At 39.7% G+C, this 15719-nt stretch overlaps 4 non-coding genes across 4 annotated transcripts; all 4 read left to right on the plus strand.

The window, feature by feature from the left end:
* The first annotated feature begins 244 nt into the window (after positions 1-244).
* Positions 245-316, plus strand: trnag-ucc (transfer RNA glycine (anticodon UCC)). Its single transcript has one exon. It is a non-coding gene; the product is annotated as a tRNA-Gly (tRNA).
* An 8312-nt stretch (positions 317-8628) lies between these two features.
* trnag-ucc (transfer RNA glycine (anticodon UCC)) lies at positions 8629-8700 on the plus strand. The gene has a single exon. It is a non-coding gene; the product is annotated as a tRNA-Gly (tRNA).
* Positions 8701-12821: 4121 nt separating this feature from the next.
* On the plus strand, positions 12822-12893 carry trnag-ucc (transfer RNA glycine (anticodon UCC)). Its single transcript has one exon. It is a non-coding gene; the product is annotated as a tRNA-Gly (tRNA).
* A 2024-nt stretch (positions 12894-14917) lies between these two features.
* Positions 14918-14989, plus strand: trnag-ucc (transfer RNA glycine (anticodon UCC)). The gene has a single exon. It is a non-coding gene; the product is annotated as a tRNA-Gly (tRNA).
* The last annotated feature ends 730 nt before the right edge of the window (positions 14990-15719 follow it).

Raw genomic sequence — 15719 nt, forward strand, 5'->3', positions numbered from 1 at the left:
TAAAAACAAGAAATGCTGGAAATACTCAGCAGGTCTGGCAGCATCTGTGGAGAGAGAAGCAGAGTTAACGTTTCAGGTGAGTGACCATTGATCAGAATATTTGCAGCACTTTCTGATTTTATTTCAGATTTCCAGCATTCACAGTATTGTGTTTCTGTGAACATAATCGTGTTGCTCAGGTGCAAGTTGAAACCATTGTACAGCATTCTATTAATCAAAACGCTGGACCATCACAGTACAGTAAGTGATGGTGGTATAGTGGTGAGCATAGCTGCCTTCCAAGCAGTTGACCTGGGTTCGATTCCCGGCCATCGCAACCTTAAATTGCAGGTTTACTTTATGTTGCAGTATTTTACAAACGCAAAAAATGTCAAAGCTTTGACAGAATTGAAATAGATAAAGTAATCTTATCATCCAATCAGATTCTTTCTCCCGCTTGATTGGCGTCACCCTGGAGCAAGTTTGTTTCCTTCAAGTGTTTCTCCAATTTCCTATTGAAATCATTGATTGTCTCTGCTTCCACCACACTTGTGGACAGACATTGCAGTTGCAATGTCGCAGGTAAAGCAAAAAGTGCTTCCTCAAATTTCCCTGCATCTCTTTCCCAAAACCATCAATCTGTGTCTCCTGGTCCTTGTACCATCAACTAATGGGAACGGGTTATCCTTGTCTAACTTACCTACACCTGCACCAGATATCCCCTCAATCCACATTGCTGGAAGGAGAACAACCACTTACTTAGATAACACAATCCAGAGCCATCTATCCAAGCTTTTCAATATCAAAAGAATAGTTGTGTTGTCAGTAGTATAGATAGGAGCATAACTTCAAGAGACTTTGATAGATTAACTGATTGTCTCTGCCCAACGCACCAGATTTTCTGTATCACCTGAACACTGCTCACCGCTGTGTAAAGTTTAGAGTATTTTCATGGCTTACATTTATGCAAGAACTGCAATGTTAAGGTTGGATTGTGAAGCATGACGGTCATCTTCCCTGAACTATGTTAAAATGTCATGTTGAGAGATGTGTCAGTGTGGAAGATGCACGTAGCCATAGGAAAAAAAAAGGCAAGTCATGTAGCTGGAGGAGAATCCACAATGTGGGCGCGATGGACTGTGACATATTTTACGTTTGTGACAAATAAGGACAGCTAAAATAATAGGATTAATGATATGCTTTGTACATCAATATATTGAAGTCTGTTTGATCTGTTGCTTGCTTTATTATGAAATGTGTTTTCAAGGCTATACTTTGTTTAAACCTTTTTGTGAGAACAATGGGAGAGTCACCAGCACTCCTTGCATGGAGAGAGATGAGATAAAGGCAGAATTAAAGAAAAAAATGTCTGGGATCAGCAAGAATGGAACCTTTAGGATCCTTGCTAAAATAGAAAGAGTTGGGAAACATATGTACTGTGTGTAGACTCAACCATTAACTAACTAGTGTCAAACAATGATGTCAACCTGGACCAATTAGGACACTTGGAACAATTCAAAACTAATATGGTAACATCCTTGCACCACAAGAAGGATACAAGAAAGGGTGTTACAGGACATCGTCAGCACACTTAGAGAGGGGTCAACAGAAGATCGTTGGTACTTAAAAGGAGAAGATAGAATACAGTCGAAAAAACACAGCAAGGGATGAAGAAGGAGAGAAGTCCGTGCGGCAGCAAGCACAGAAACAAGAACGGGTGTTGTGTGTTACTGAATATCTATTACCATTGTTAAGTATTAACTTTGTACATCTTAGTTAAGCCTAATAAACTCTCTGACTTGGTCACATAACTTGAGTTTTCACCTTGTAGGTATATCTTGGTCAGGAATCTAAAGGTGAGACGGGTTGGGTATTCTCTGTCTCACCTCTGTTCAGGTAAATCTCGCTGAAACTTGCAGCTCTTTACTAAATTCATACATTGCTGTGTATTTTGTCCTCCTTCAACTTCGAAATTGTGGGCCCGTTAAAAACATTGTTCTTCGTACAGTTTTTTGCGTAACTCCACTGCATAATTCTGCCCAGTAAGCAAAAAGGATCAGTTCGCGACTGAACTCTGAAATAAAAGCAAAATACTGCAGATGCTGGAAATCTGAAATAAAAACAAGAAATGCTGGAAATACTCAGCAGGTCTGGCAGCATCTGTGGAGAGAGAAGCAGAGTTAACGTTTCAGGTGAGTGACCATTGATCAGAATATTTGCAGCACTTTCTGATTTTATTTCAGATTTCCAGCATTCACAGTATTGTGTTTCTGTTTTCATAATCGCATTGCTCAGGGACAAGTTGAAACCATTGTACAGCATTCTATTAATCAAAACGCTGGAGCAGCACAGTACAGTAAGCGATGGTGGTGTAGTGCTGCGCATAGCTGCCTTCCAAGCGGTTGACCTGGGTTCGATTCCCGGCCATCGCAACCTTAAATTGCAGGTTTACTTTATGTTGCAGTATTTTACAAACGAAAAAAATGTCAAAGCTTTGACAGAATTGAAATTGATAAAGTAATCTTATCATCCAATCAGGTTCATTCTCCCGCTTGATTGGCGTCACCCTGGAGCAAGTTTGTTTCCTTCAAGTGTTTCTCCAATTTCCTATTGAAATCATTGATTGTCTCTGCTTCCACCACACTTGTGGACAGACATTGCAGTTGCAATGTCGCAGGTAAAGCAAAAAGTGCTTCCTCAAATTTCCCTGCATCTCTTTCCCAAAACCATCAATCTGTGTCTCCTAGTCCTTGTACCATCAACTAATGGGAACGGGTTATCCTTGTCTAACTTACCTACACATGCATCAGATATCCCCTCAATCCACATTGCTGGAAGGAGAACAACCACTTACTTAGATAACACAATCCAGAGCCATCTATCCAAGCTTTTCAATAGCATTTAAATAGTTGTGTTGTAAGTAGTATAGATAGGAGCATAACTTTCAGAGACTTTGTTAGATTAACTGATTGTCTCTGCCCAACGCACCAGATTTTCTGTATCACCTGAACACTGCTCACCGCTGTGTAAAGTTTAGAGTATTTTCATGGCTTACATTTATGCAAGAACTGCAATGTTAAGGTTGGATTGTGAAGCATGACGGTCATCTTCCCTGAACTATGTTAAAATGTCATGTTGAGAGATGTGTCAGTGTGGAAGATGCACGTAGCCATAGGAAAAAAAAAGCCAAGTCATGTAGCTGGAGGAGAATCCACAATGTGGGCGCGATGGACCGTGACATATTTTACGTTTGTGACAAATAAGGACAGCTAAAATAATAGGATTAATGATATGCTTTGTACATCAATATATTGAAGTCTGTTTGATCTGTTGCTTGCGTTATTATGAAATGTGTTTTCAAGGCTATACTTTGTTTAAACCTTTTTGTGAGAACAATGGGAGAGTCACCAGCACTCCTTGCATGGAGAGAGATGAGATAAAGGCAGAATTAAAGAAAAAAATGTCTGGGATCAGCAAGAATGGAACCTTTAGGATCCTTGCTAAAATAGAAAGAGTCGGGAAACATATGTACTGTGTGTAGATTCAACCATTAACTAACTAGTGTCAAACAATGATGTCAAGCTGGACCAATTAGGACACTTGGAACAATTCAAAACTAATATGGTAACATCCTTGCACCACAAGAAGGATAAAAGAAAGGGTGTTACAGGACATCGTCAGCACACTTAGATAGGGGTCAACAGAAGATCGTTGGTACTTAAAAGGAGAAGATAGAATACAGTCGAAAAAACACAGCAAGGGATGAAGAAGGAGAGAAGTCCGTGTGGCAGCAAGCACAGAAACAAGAACGGGTGTTGTGTGTTACTGAATATCTATTACCATTGTTAAGTATTAACTTTGTACATCTTAGTTAAGCCTAATAAACTCTCTGACTTGGTCACATAACTTGAGTTTTCACCTTGTAGGTATATCTTGGTCAGGAATCTAAAGGTGAGACGGGTTGGGTATTCTCTGTCTCACCTCTGTTCAGGTAAATCTCGCTGAAACTTGCAGCTCTTTACTAAATGCATACATTGCTGTGTATTTTGTCCTCCTTCAACTTCGAAATTGTGGGCCCGTTAAAAACATTGTTCTTCGTACAGTTTTTTGCGTAACTCCACTGCATAATTCTGCCCAGTAAGCAAAAAGGATCAGTTCGCGACTGAACTCTGAAATAAAAGCAAAATACTGCAGATGCTGGAAATCTGAAATAAAAACAAGAAATGCTGGAAATACTCAGCAGGTCTGGCAGCATCTGTGGAGAGAGAAGCAGAGTTAACGTTTCAGGTGAGTGACCATTGATCAGAATATTTGCAGCCCTTTCTGATTTTATTTCAGATTTCCAGCATTCACAGTATTGTGTTTCTGTTTTCATAATCGCATTGCTCAGGGACAAGTTGAAACCATTGTACAGCATTCTATTAATCAAAACGCTGGAGCAGCATATTGCAGTAAGCGATGGTGGTATAGTGGTGAGCATAGCTGCCTTCCAAGCAGTTGACCTGTGTTCGATTCCTGGCCATCGCAACCTTAAATTGCAGGTTTGCATTATGTTGCAGTATTTTACAAACGAAAAAAATGTCAAAGCTTTGACAGAATTGAAATTGATAAAATAATCGTATCATCCAATCAGATTCATTCTCCCGCTTGATTGGCGTCACTCTGGAGCAAGTTTGTTTCCTTCAAGTGTTTCTCCAATTTCCTATTGAAATCATTGATTGTCTCTGCTTCCACCACACTTGTGGACAGACATTGCAGTTGCAATGTCGCAGGTAAAGCAAAAAGTGCTTCCTCAAATTTCCCTGCATCTCTTTCCCAAAACCATCAATCTGTGTCTCCTGGTCCTTGTACCATCAACTAATGGGAACGGGTTATCCTTGTCTAACTTACCTACACCTGCATCAGATATCCCGTCAATCCACATTTCTGTAAGGAGAACAACCACTTACTTAGATAACACAATCCAGAGTCATCTATCCAAGCTTTTCAATAACAAAAGAATAGTTGTGTTGTAAGTAGTCTCGATAGGAGCATAACATCAAGAGACCTTGATAGATTAACTGATTGTCTCTGCTCAACGCACCAGATTTTCTGTATCACCTGAACACTGCTCACCGCTGTGTAAAGTTTAGAGTATTTTCATGGCTTACATTTATGCAAGAACTGCAATGTTAAGGTTGGATTGTGAAGCATGACGGTCATCTTCACTGAACTATGTTAAAATGTCATGTTGAGAGATGTGTCAGTGTGGAAGATGCACGTAGCCATAGGAAAAAAAAAGGCAAGTCATGTAGCTGGAGGAGAATCCACAATGTGGGCGCGATGGACCGTGACATATTTTACGTTTGTGACAAATAAGGACAGCTAAAATAATAGGATTAATGATATGCTTTGTACATCAATATATTGAAGTCTGTTTGATCTGTTGCTTGCTTTATTATGAAATGTGTTTTCAAGGCTATACTTTGTTTAAACCTTTTTGTGAGAACAATGGGAGAGTCACCAGCACTCCTTGCATGGAGAGAGATGAGATAAAGGCAGAATTAAAGAAAAACATGTCTGGGATCAGCAAGAATGGAACCTTTAGGATCCTTGCTAAAATAGAAGTAGTCGGGAAACATCTGTACTGTGTGTAGATTCAACCATTAACTAACTAGTGTCAAACAGTGATGTCAACCTGGACCAATTAGGACACTTGGAACAATTCAAAAGTAATATGGTAACATCCTTGCACCACAAGAAGGATAAAAGAAAGGGTGTTACAGGACATCGTCAGCACACTTAGAGAGGGGTCAACAGAAGATCGTTGGTACTTAAAAGGAGAAGATAGAATATAGTCAAAAAAACACAGCAAGGGATGAAGAAGGAGAGAAGTCCGTGCGGCAGCAAGCACAGAAACAAGAACGGGTGTTGTGTGTTACTGAATATCTATTACCATTGTTAAGTATTAACTTTGTATAGCTTAATTAAGCCTAATAAACTCTCTGACTTGGTCACATAACTTGAGTTTGTACCTTGTAGGTCTATCTTGGTCAGGAATCTAAAGGTGAGACGGGTTGGGTATTCTCTGTCTCACCTCTGTTCAAGTAACATCTACCTGAAACTTACAGCTCTTTGCTATATGCATACATTGCTGTGTATTTTGTCCTCCTTAAACTTCGAAATTGTGGGCCCGTTAAAAACATTGTTCTTCGTACAGTTTTCTGCGTCACTCCACTGCATAGTTCTGCCCAGGAAGCAAAAAGGATCAGTTCGCTACTAAACTCTAAAATAAAAGCAAAATACTGCAGATGCTGGAAATCTGAAATAAAAACAAGAAATTCTGGAAATACTCAGCAGGTCTGGCAGCATCTGTGGAGAGAGAAGCGGAGTTAACGTTTCAGGTGAGTGGCCGTTGATCAGAATATTTGCAGCACTTTCTGATTTTATTTCAGATTTCCAGCATTCACAGTATTGTGTTTCTGTGAACATAATCGTGTTGCTCAGGTGCAAGTTGAAACCATTGTACAGCATTCTATTAATCAAAACGCTGGACCATCACAGTACAGTAAGTGATGGTGGTATAGTGGTGAGCTTAACTGATTTCCAAGCAGTTGACTTGGCTTCGATTACCGGCCATCGCAACCTTAAATTGCAGGTTTACTTTATGTTGCAGTATTTTACAAACGAAAAAAATGTCAAAGCTTTGACAGAATTGAAATTGATAAAATATTCTTATCATCCAATCAGATTCATTCTCCCGCTTGATTGGCGTCACCCTGGAGCAAGTGTGTTTCCTTCAAGTGTTTCTCCAATTTCCTATTGAAATCATTGATTGTCTCTGCTTCCACCACACTTGTGGACAGACATTGCAGTTGCAATGTCGCAGGAAAAGCAAAAAGTGCTTCCTCACATTTCCCGGCATCTCTTTCCCAAAACCATCAATCTGTGTCTCCTAGTCATTGTACCATCAACTAATGGGAACGGGTTATCCTTGTCTAACTTACCTACACCTGCATCAGATCTCCCCTCAATCCACATTGCTGGAAGGAGAACAACCACCTACTTAGATAACACAATCCAGAGCCATCTATCCAAGCTTTTCAATAGCATAAGAATAGTTGTGTTGTAAGTAGTATAGATAGGAGCATAACTTCAAGAGACCTTGATAGATTAACTGATTGTCTCTGCTCAACGCACCAGATTTTCTGTATCACCTGAACACTGCTCACCGCTGTGTAAAGTTTAGAGTATTTTCATAGCTTACATTTATGCAAGAACTGCAATGTTAAGGTTGGATTGTGAAGCATGACGGTCATCTTCTCTGAACTATGTTAAAATGTCATGTTGAGAGATGTGTCAGTGTGGAAGATGCACGTAGCCATAGGAAAAAAAAAAGGCAAGTCATGTAGCTGGAGGAGAATCCACAATGTGGGCACGATGGACCGTGACATATTTTACGTTTGTGACAAATAAGGACAGCTAAAATAATAGGATTAATGATATGCTTTGTACATCAATATATTGAAGTCTGTTTGATCTGTTGCTTGCTTTATTATGAAATGTGTTTTCAAGGCTATACTTTGTTTAAACCTTTTTGTGAGAACAATGGGAGAGTCACCAGCACTCCTTGCATGGAAAAGAGATGAGATAAAGGCAGAATTAAAGAAAAAAATGTCTGGGATCAGCAAGAATGTAACCTTTAGGATCCTTGCTAAAATAGAAAGAATCGGGAAACATCTGTACTGTGTGTAGATTCAACCATTAACTAACTAGTGTCAAACAATGATGTCAACCTGGACCAATTAGGACACTTGGAACAATTCAAAACTAATATGGTAACATCCTTGCACCACAAGAAGGAGAAAAGAAAGGGTGTTTCAGGACATCGTCAGCACACTTAGAGAGGGGTCAACAGAAGATCGTTGGTACTTAAAAGGAGAAGATAGAATACAGTCGAAAAAACACAGCAAGGGATGAAGAAGGAGAGAAGTCCGTGTGGCAGCAAGCACAGAAACAAGAACGGGTGTTGTGTGTTACTGAATATCTATTACCATTGTTAAGTATTAACTTTGTACATCTTAGTTAAGCCTAATAAACTCTCTGACTTGGTCACATAACTTGAGTTTTCACCTTGTAGGTATATCTTGGTCAGGAATCTAAAGGTGAGACGGGTTGGGTATTCTCTGTCTCACCTCTGTTCAGGTAACATCTACCTGAAACTTGCAGCTCTTTACTATATGCATACATTGCTGTGTATTTTGTCCTCCTTCAACTTCGAAATAGTGGGCCCGTTAAAAACATTGTTCTTCGTACAGTTTTTTGCGTAACTCCACTGCATAATTCTGCCCAGAAAGCAAAAAGGATCAGTTCGCGACTGAACTCTGAAATAAAAGCAAAATACTGCAGATGCTGGAAATCTGAAATAAAAACAAGAAATGCTGGAAATACTCAGCAGGTCTGGCAGCATCTGTGGAGAGAGAAGCAGAGTTAACGTTTCAGGTGAGTGACCATTGATCAGAATATTTGCAGCACTTTCTGATTTTATTTCAGATTTCCAGCATTCACAGTATTGTGTTTCTGTTTTCATAATCGCATTGCTCAGGGACAAGTTGAAACCATTGTACAGCATTCTATTAATCAAAACGCTGGAGCAGCACAGTGCAGTAAGCGATGGTGGTGTAGTGGTGAGCATAGCTGCCTTCCAAGCAGTTGACCTGGGTTCGATTCCTGGCCATCGCAGCCTTAAATTGCAGGTTTACATTATGTTGCAGTATTTTACAAACGAAAAAAATGTCAAAGCTTTGACAGAATTGAAATTGATAAAATAATCTTATCATCCAATCAGATTCATTCTCCCGCTTGATTGGCGTCACCCTGGAGCAAGTTTGTTTCCTTCAAGTGTTTCTCCAATTTCCTATTGAAATCATTGATTGTCTCTGCTTCCACCACACTTGTGGACAGACATTGCAGTTGCAATGTCGCAGGTGAAGCAAAAAGTGCTTCCTCAAATTTCCCTGCATCTCTTTCCCAAAACCATCAATCTGTGTCTCCTGGTCCTTGTACCATCAACTAATGGGAACGGGTTATCCTTGTCTAACTTACCTACACCTGCATCAGATATCCCCTCAATCCACATTTCTGTAAGGAGAACAACCACTTACTTAGATAACACAATACAGAGCCATCTATCCAAGCTTTTCAATAACAAAAGAATAGTTGTGTTGTAAGTAGTCTCGATAGGAGCATAACATCAAGATACTTTGATAGATTAACTGATTGTCTCTGCTCAACGCACCAGATTTTCTGTATCACCTGAACACTGCTCACCGCTGTGTAAAGTTTAGAGTATTTTCATGGCTTACATTTATGCAAGAACTGCAATGTTAAGGTTGGATTGTGAAGCATGACGGTCATCTTCACTGAACTATGTTAAAATGTCATGTTGAGAGATGTGTCAGTGTGGAAGATGCACGTAGCCAAAGGAAAAAAAAAGGCAAGTCATGTAGCTGGAGGAGAATCCACAATGTGGGCGCGATGGACCGTGACATATTTTACGTTTGTGACAAATAAGGACAGCTAAAATAATAGGATTAATGATATGCTTTGTACATCAATATATTGAAGTCTGTTTGATCTGTTGCTTGCTTTATTATGAAATGTGTTTTCAAGGCTATACTTTGTTTAAACCTTTTTGTGAGAACAATGGGAGAGTCACCAGCACTCCTTGCATGGAGAGAGATGAGATAAAGGCAGAATTAAAGAAAAAAATGTCTGGGATCAGCAAGAATGTAACCTTTAGGATCCTTGCTAAAATAGAAAGAGTCGGGAAACATCTGCACTGTGTGTAGATTCAACCATTAACTAACTAGTGTCAAACAGTGATGTCAACCTGGACCAATTAGGACACTTGGAACAATTCAAAAGTAATATGGTAACATCCTTGCACCACAAGAAGGATAAAAGAAAGGGTGTTACAGGACATCGTCAGCACACTTAGAGAGGGGTCAACAGAAGATCGTTGGTACTTAAAAGGAGAAGATAGAATATAGTCAAAAAAACACAGCAAGGGATGAAGAAGGAGAGAAGTCCGTGCGGCAGCAAGCACAGAAACAAGAACGGGTGTTGTGTGTTACTGAATATCTATTACCATTGTTAAGTATTAACTTTGTACAGCTTAGTTAAGCCTAATAAACTCTCTGACTTGGTCACATAACTTGAGTTTGTACCTTGTAGGTCTATCTTGGTCAGGAATCTAAAGGTGAGACGGGTTGGGTATTCTCTGTCTCACCTCTGTTCAGGTAACATCGACCTGAAACTTACAGCTCTTTACTATATGCATACATTGCTGTGTATTTTGTCCTCCTTAAACTTCGAAATTGTGGGCCCGTTAAAAACATTGTTCTTCGTACAGTTTTCTGCGTCACCCCACTGCATAGTTCTGCCCAGGAAGCAAAAAGGATCAGTTCGCTACTAAACTCTAAAATAAAAGCAAAATACTGCAGATGCTGGAAATCTGAAATAAAAACAAGAAATGCTGGAAATACTCAGCAGGTCTGGCAGCATCTGTGGAGAGAGAAGCAGAGTTAACGTTTCAGGTGAGTGACCATTGATCAGAATATTTGCAGCACTTTCTGATTTTATTTCAGATTTCCAGCATTCATAGTATTGTATTTCTGTTAACATCATCGCATTGCTCAGGTTCAAGTTGAAACCATTGTACAGCATTCTATTAATCAAAACGCTGGCCCTGCATAGCGCAGTAAGCGATGGTGGTATAGTGGTGAGCATAGCTGCCTTCCAAGCAGTTGATCTGGGTTTGATTCCTGGCCATCACAACCTTAAATTGCAGGTTTACTTTATGTTGCAGTATTTTACAAACGAAAAAAATGTCAAAGCTTTGACAGAATTGAAATTGATAAAATATTCTTATCATCCAATCAGATTCATTCTCCCGCTTGATTGGCGTCACCCTGGAGCAAGTGTGTTTCCTTCAAGTGTTTCTCCAATTTCCTATTGAAATCATTGATTGTCTCTGCTTCCACCACACTTGTGGACAGACATTGCAGTTGCAATGTAGCAGGTAAAGCAAAAAGTGCTTCCTCACATTTCCCGGCATCTCTTTCCCAAAACCATCAATCTGTGTCTCCTAGTCATTGTACCATCAACTAATGGGAACGGGTTATCCTTGTCTAACTTACCTACATCTGCATCAGATCTCCCCTCAATCCACATTGCTGGAAGGAGAACAACCACTTACTTAGATAACACAATCCAGAGCCATCTATCCAAGCTTTTCAATAGCATAAGAATAGTTGTGTTGTAAGTAGTATAGATAGGAGCATAACTTCAAGAGACTTTGATAGATTAACTGATTGTCTCTGCCCAACGCACCAGATTTTCTGTATCACCTGAACACTGCTCACCGCTGTGTAAAGTTTAGAGTATTTTCATGACTTACATTTATGCAAGAACTGCAATGTTAAGGTTGGATTGTGAAGCATGACGGTCATCTTCTCTGAACTATGTTAAAACGTCATGTTGAGAGATGTGTCAGTGTGGAAGATGCACGTAGCCATAGGAAAAAAAAGGGCAAGTCATGTCGCTGGAGGAGAATCCACAATGTGGGCACGATGGACCGTGACATATTTTACGTTTGTGACAAATAAGGACAGCTAAAATAATAGGATTAATGATATGCTTTGTACATCAATATATTGAAGTCTGTTTGATCTGTTGCTTGCTTTATTATGAAATGTGTTTTCAAGGCTATACTTTGTTTAAACCTTTTTGTGAGAACAATGGGAGAGTCACCAGCACTCCTTGCATGGAGAGAGATGAGATAAAGGCAGAATTAAAGAAAAATAATGTCTGGGATCAGCAAGAATGTAACCTTTAGGATCCTTGCTGAAATAGAAAGAGTCTGGAAACATCTGTACTGTGTGTAGATTCAACCATTAACTAACTGGTGTCAAACAGTGATGTCAACCTGGACCAATTAGGACACTTGAAACAATTCAAAACTAATATGGTAACATCCTTGCACCACAAGAAGGATAAAAGAAAGGGTGTTACAGGACATCGTCAGCACACTTAGACAGGGGTCAACAGAAGATCGTTGGTACTTAAAAGGAGAAGATAGAATATAGTCAAAAAAACACAGCAAGGGATGAAGAAGGAGAGAAGTCCGTGCGGCAGCAAGCACAGAAACAAGAACGGGTGTTGTGTGTTACTGAATATCTATTACCATTGTTAAGTATTAACTTTGTACATCTTAGTTAAGCCAAATATACTCTCTGACTTGGTCACATAACTTGAGTTTGTACCTTGTCGGTCTATCTTGGTCAGGCATCTAAAGGTGAGACGGGTTGGGTATTCTCTGTCTCACCTCTGTTCAGGTAACATCTACCTGAAACTTACAGCTCTTTACTATATGCATACATTGCTGTGTATTTTGTCCTCCTTAAACTTCGAAATTGTGGGCCCGTTAAAAACATTGTTCTTCATACAGTTTTGATCGTCTCTCCACTGCATAGTTCTGCCCAGTAAGCAAAAAGGATCAGTACGCTACTAAACTCTAAAATAAAAGCAAAATACTGCAGATGCTGGAAATCTGAAATAAAAACAAGAAATGCTGGAAATACTCAGCAGGTCTGGCAGCATCTGTGGAGAGAGAAGCAGAGTTAACGTTTCAGGTGAGTGACCGTTGATCAGAATATTTGCAGCACTTTCTGATTTTATTTCAGATTTCCAGCATTCACAGTATTGTGTTTCTGTCAACATAATCGTATTGCTCAGGGACAAGTTGAAACCATTGTACAGCATTCTATTAATCAAAACGCTGGACCAACACAGTACAGTAAGCGATGGTGGTATAGTGGTGAGCGTAGCTGCCTTCCAAGCAGTTGACCTGGGTTCGATTCCCAGCCATCGCAACCTTAAATTGCAGGTTTGCTTCATGTTGCAGTATTTTACAAACGAAAAAAATGTCAAAGCTTTGACAGAATTGAAATTGATAAAATATTCTTATCATCCAATCAGATTCATTCACCCGCTTGATTGGCGTCACCCTGGAGCAAGTTTGTTTCCTTCAAGTGTTTCTCCAATTTCCTATTGATATCATTGATTGTCTCTGCTTCCACCACACTTGTGGACAGACATTGCAGTTGCAATGTAGCAGGTAAAGCAAAAAGTGCTTCCTCAAATTTCCCTGCATCTCTTTCCCAAAACCATCAATCTGTGTCTCCTGGTCCTTGTACCATCAACTAATGGGAACGGGTTATCCTTGTCTCACTTACCTACACCTGCATCAGATCTCCCCTCAATCCACATTGCTGGAAGGAGAACAACCACTTACTTAGATAACACAATCCAGAGCCATCTATCCAAGCTTTTCAATAACAAAAGAATAGTTGTGTTGTAAGTAGTATAGATAGGAGCATAACTTCAAGAGACTTTGATAGATTAACTGATTGTCTCTGCCCAACGCACCCGATTTTCTGTATCACCTGAACACTGCTCACCGCTGTGTAAAGTTTAGAGTATTTTCATGGCTTAAATTTATGCAAGAACTGCAATGTTAATGTTGGATTGTGAAGCATGACGGTCATCTTCACTGAACTATGTTAAAATGTCATGTTGAGAGATGTGTCAGTGTGGAAGATGAACGTAGCCATAGGAAAAAAAAAGGCAAGTCATGTAGCTGCAGGAGAATCCACAATGTGGGCGCGATGGACCGTGACATATTTTACATTTGTGACAAATAAGGACAGCTAAAATAATAGGATTAATGATATGCTTTGTACATCAATATATTGAAGTCTGTTTGATCTGTTGCTTGCTTTATTATGAAATGTGTTTTCAAGGCTATACTTTGTTTAAACCTTTTTGTGAGAACAATGGGAGAGTCAGCAGCACTCCTTGCATGGAGAGAGATGAGATAAAGGCAGAATTAAAGAAAAAAATGTCTGGGATCAGCAAGAATGTAACCTTTAGGATCCTTTCTAAAATAGAAAGGGTCGGGAAACATCTGTACTGTGTGTAGATTCAACCATTAACTAACTAGTGTCAAACAGTGATGTCAACCTGGACCAATTAGGACTCTTGGAACAATTCAAAACTAATATGGTAACATCCTTGCACCACAAGAAGGATAAAAGAAAGGGTGTTACAGGACATCGTCAGCACACTTAGAGAGGGGTCAACAGAAGATCGTTGGTACTTAAAAGGAGAAGATAGAATATAGTCAAAAAAACACAGCAAGGGATGAAGAAGGAGAGAAGTCCGTGCGGCAGCAAGCACAGAAACAAGAACGGGTGTTGTGTGTTACTGAATATCTATTACCATTGTTAAGTATTAACTTTGTACATCTTGGTTAAGCCTAATAAACTCTCTGACTTGGTCACATAACTTGAGTTTGTACCTTGTCGGTCTATCTTGGTCAGGAATCTAAAGGTGAGACGGGTTGGGTATTCTCTGTCTCACCTCTGTTCAGGTAACATCTACCTGAAACTTACAGCTCTTTACTATATGCATACATTGCTGTGTATTTTGTCCTCCTTAAACTTCGAAATTGTGGGCCCGTTAAATACATTGTTCTTCGTACAGTTTTCTGCGTCACTCCACTGCATAGTTCTGCCCAGTAAGCAAAAAGGATCAGTTCGCTACTGAACTCGAAAATAAAAGCAAAATACTGCAGATGCTGGAAATCTGAAATAAAAACAAGAAATGCTGGAAATACTCAGCAGGTCTGGCAGCATCTGTGGAGAGAGAAGCAGAGTTAACGTTTCAGGTGAGTGACCATTGATCAGAATATTTGCAGCACTTTCTGATTTTATTTCAGATTTCCAGCATTCACAGTTTTGTGTTTCTGTTAACACAATCGTATTGCTCAGGTACAAGTTGAAACCATTGTACAGCATTCTATTAATCAAAACGCTGGGCCAGCCCAGTACAGTAAGCGATGGTGGTATAGTGGTGAGCATAACTGCTTTCCAAGCAGTTGACCTGGGTTCGATTCCCAGCCATCGCAACCTTAAATTGCAGGTTTACTTTATGTTGCAGTATTTTACAAACGAAAAAAATGTCAAAGCTTTGACAGAATTGAAATTGATAAAATATTCTTATCATCCAATCAGATTCATTCTCCCGCTTGATTGGCGTCACCCTGGAGCAAGTTTGTTTCCTTCAAGTGTTTCTCCAATTTCCTATTGAAATCATTGATTGTCTCTGCTTCCACCACACTTGTGGACAGACATTGCAGTTGCAATGTAGCAGGTAAAGCAAAAAGTGCTTCCTCACATTTCCCGGCATCTCTTTCCCAAAACCATCAATCTGTGTCTCCTAGTCCTTGTACCATCAACTAATGGGAACGGGTTATCCTTGTCTAACTTACCTACACCTGCATCAGATCTCCCCTCAATCCACATTGCTGCAAGGAGAACAACCACTTCCTTAGATAACACAATCCAGAGCCATCTATCCAAGCTTTTCAATAACAAAAGAATAGTTGTGTTGTAAGTAGTATAGATAGGAGCATAACATCAAGAGACTTTGATAGATTAACTGATTGTCTCTGCCCAACGCACCAGATTTTCTGTATCACCTGAACACTGCTCACCGCTGTGTAAAGTTTAGAGTATTTTCATGGCTTACATTTATGCAAGAACTGCAATGTTAAGGTTGGATTGCGAAGCATGACGGTCATCTTCACTGAACTATGTTAAAATGTCATGTTGAGAGATGTGTCAGTGTGGAAGATG

This window comes from Heterodontus francisci, chromosome 45 (genome assembly GCF_036365525.1).
Source record: "Heterodontus francisci isolate sHetFra1 chromosome 45, sHetFra1.hap1, whole genome shotgun sequence".
NCBI lineage: Eukaryota > Metazoa > Chordata > Chondrichthyes > Heterodontiformes > Heterodontidae > Heterodontus > Heterodontus francisci.